The 3450-nt window shown below is 35.8% G+C and overlaps 1 non-coding gene across 1 annotated transcript; it reads left to right on the forward strand.

The window, feature by feature from the left end:
* Window positions 1-2156: 2156 nt before the first annotated feature.
* On the forward strand, window positions 2157-2228 carry TRNAI-GAU (transfer RNA isoleucine (anticodon GAU)). Its single transcript has one exon. It is a non-coding gene; the product is annotated as a tRNA-Ile (tRNA).
* The last annotated feature ends 1222 nt before the right edge of the window (window positions 2229-3450 follow it).

Genomic DNA, 3450 nt, shown 5'->3' on the forward strand with positions numbered 1-3450 from the left:
TTTAAATATTTTGGCAGAATCGATTTCTTCTGACAGGATATTTCAGACTCTTAGATTCTGAAGCCTCCGCGGAGTTAGCATTTTGAAAATGTTTTTCAGAGGAAGGAAAGAAAGAATCTGCATTTTTCAGTTAAAAAGAAACGCCTCTGGAACTAGTTCCAAGTTTTTATAATTTTCATGGGTTTTGAAAAATAATGAATAAATAAATAAAGAAAGAAAAATATCCGATGTGTACACTACATGACCTCCTTAAACAGTATATTAAATTATACGCATTTTTTCTTGCATTTCATTTAAACTTATTTTCTCGAATTTCATTAAAATACATTTCTCAAATGTAAACGAATAGGACTGCTATGGTGAAAAAAATAGGCTTAGCCACACTTAACCCTTTTTTGCATCAAGTCCACTCTAGTAGACGAAAATGCCTTAACAGATTCCATTCCTGTGTTTATTCATTCTATATTATTAGAACTTTCAACTGTCGATCATAGATGGCTGTATAGCATCACTAAATAAAGCATTGTTATTTGGAAAATGGCTGCTACTTCTGTTTCCAAGTTAGTTCAGTTTCTCATAGTAAACATTATATAATATTGCTTACATTTTCTTATACTGCCATTTTTTTATTCATAATTAGTCATTTTAGACATTTCATTTTAAATGTCAGTTTGAGAAAATTGTGGAATGGTTCGATAGAGATCTACCGAAAAGAGTGAATTGAAACCCAAATGTACTGCTTATCAAGCCAAACACCACTGGAAATATTTATGTTTGGCAAGGAATTTCTAGAACATTTGACATTTGAATCCAATAGGTACAGGTTACAAAATCGTAGCAAAATGAATTCAATCACAATCGACGAAATGAAGGTATTTTGGAGGATCTGTATGTACATGTCAGTTGTAGATTTACCATTTAGAAGATGGTAATGATCACTTCAAACAAGGCAGGAAATGATTCCAAATGCGATGGCCATAAATCGTTGGAAAGAGATTTGTATGCATGTACGTATATGCATGCTGTCCACTGTAGTGAACAAACTGTAGCAATTATTTAAAACGAAATTTGACTAAAATTAACTTTTTTTGTTATTACTAAGGTTAATTTAAGTGGAAAAAATACAACAATTTTCGTTTAACTTCTTTGGATTATTTGTATGCAACAAAGGGTTAAGCAATTTTTAAATTGTTGATAATTCCATAACTATTGCATGCAGATTATCTAAAGGCATAAAAACCTTAACCGGAAAATAAGCATAACATAATTTAGTTTAAATATCACTTTGAATAACAATAAAAAACAAAGTCCAACATTAACAATCAGCGTAAATTTTTTAAAACATTTTGCAGTAGAAGAAACCATGAGGAAATTTTGGGAAGAAATACTTTTAACTTTTTTTACAAACTCTATTGAATTTTTTATGGTGTAAATGTTACTATCCAATAAAGTTGAAAATCTAGAAACTAAACATTTAGCTAACAGATACGAAGCAGTGCCTAAATTTGATACAATAGGGCGGAAAGGAATACCACTTTTATGAATTTTGGGAAGAGCATATAATCTGGCACAATTCGCAACAGATGGGATAAGCGATCGTTTTAAGTGGGTCGGAAGGATTTGTGAAGATTTGATAGCAGTTTTTATTTTTGAGAGGTCCGAAAGTGAAGGGTCTTTCGAGATCGGAATATATGGTCCTTCGTTTAAGAGTTTAGTGACACCATCAATGTAAGTGTCCATGACGACTATCTGGCCAACTTTGTCAGCCTTTGAAATGATAATATCTGTGTTAGAATGGATTTCGCACAATGTGGTTCTTTCACTTGCATTTAGGTTTGGCTTCAAAGGTTTATTGTTCAGTTTCATATTATGGGCGGCTGAACACTGGTAGTTCGGTCCGAATCCCGCGAATGGGCTGGCTGCATGGGCGTTTTCGTGGTTTTCCCCATGTGTAACGTGTATACGAGCTTTATTATTTTATATTTTTACGAGCCAGTTAAGGTATACGAGCCAGTTTCCCTTAGAAAGTCCTCCCCGAAGGCATCCCTCCCTTTAGGCAGATAGCCCTAGTGTGCTTTGCCGTAATCTTAATAAACCAAACCAAACCATATTATGGGCGATAAGATTATAAGGTATTTCTCCCACTTCCCTAGCGTGCCTTCGTGGTGTAACGGTAGCACGCTGGGCCGATATTCCAGAGGTCCGTGGTTCGATTCCCGGCGAAGGCGGTTGCATCTTTTCTGCTTCCAATTAACCTAATGACTCTACAAGTGGTGCCTGAACTAAAAGGGTTGTGGATGATGATTCTCCGCACCCAGGATTTGGCGACTAGGTACCCTAAAAACCCTAGTCGCGCTTTAAAAAGGGGAGTATATAAGGTATTTCTCCCGCCATCCTAGCGTGCCTTCGTGGTGTAGTGGTTCTGCACGCTGGGCTGGTATTCTAGAAGTCCTTGGTTCGATTCCCGGTGAAGGCGGTTGCATCTTTTCTGCTTCCAATTAACCTTATGACTCTACAAGATGTCTAATCATTTTTTTTTTTTTCTGTGTGTCTTTCTTTTCACCATCGACGGAACAGCTGGCCCACTGGGTTAGGTGCTTTTCAGCCTGTTGGGTCCCGTCGATGGAATTAAAAAAAAATACACGAATAAACATAAATAAAGGGCTTAGTACTGTGTTCTCCGGGGATTGGCCACGAAACGAGGAACATTGAAGTAAGGACCAGAACATGGGAAGAAGGTGCATGGACCGGTTAGTCTGCTGAGACTAAGCGGAACACTTTTCACTATTATCGAACATGTTAGGCATACAGTTATATTAAGGATGTGCTATAAAAATCAGGTACATATGTAAAGATGACCAAATACATTACAAATTGTAGAATACATTAAATGAATTCTGAATTAATCATAATATTAAATATAATTAAAAACAACAAAAACAAATCACAAGACATTAAGTAAATTAATATGTGTACAGAACAGGCTGCTGACCGCACGGTGTCCAAGGAAAGAAGTTACTCCAGGTTATCAGCAATGCTTTTAGCAGTGGTAGTTTTTGTGGTTTTCTGTATGTCTGAAACTTTACTGAATTTGAAAGCCTTTTTCGATAGGAGCTACAATCTTTGGAATTGAAGGTTTTGAAAAAACATCCAAATTAGAGTGACAAGTGAATTGCGTCGACAAATGTCAATTTAAATCAAAATGGAATTTAGCGCGGCTGGACTCTTCAGGCTGCAAAAAATTTTTAAAAATTTACGCTGATTCTTAATGTTGGACTTTTGGTTTTTGAAAGCATAACATAATTCAACTAGTTTCAAAGCAAAAAAATGCTCAGTTTAACAGTATATAAGAATAAACAAAATGAGCTTATTGAGCGGAGTAACAAAGTGAGTGTATACTTTTGATGCGGCCGATTGCTACCAAAATCGGAATTGCACAACTACACGTTA

Source organism: Stegodyphus dumicola, chromosome 1 (genome assembly GCF_044657685.1).
Source record: "Stegodyphus dumicola isolate Sdum_Otavi_A_Nest chromosome 1, ASM4465768v1".
NCBI lineage: Eukaryota > Metazoa > Arthropoda > Arachnida > Araneae > Eresidae > Stegodyphus > Stegodyphus dumicola.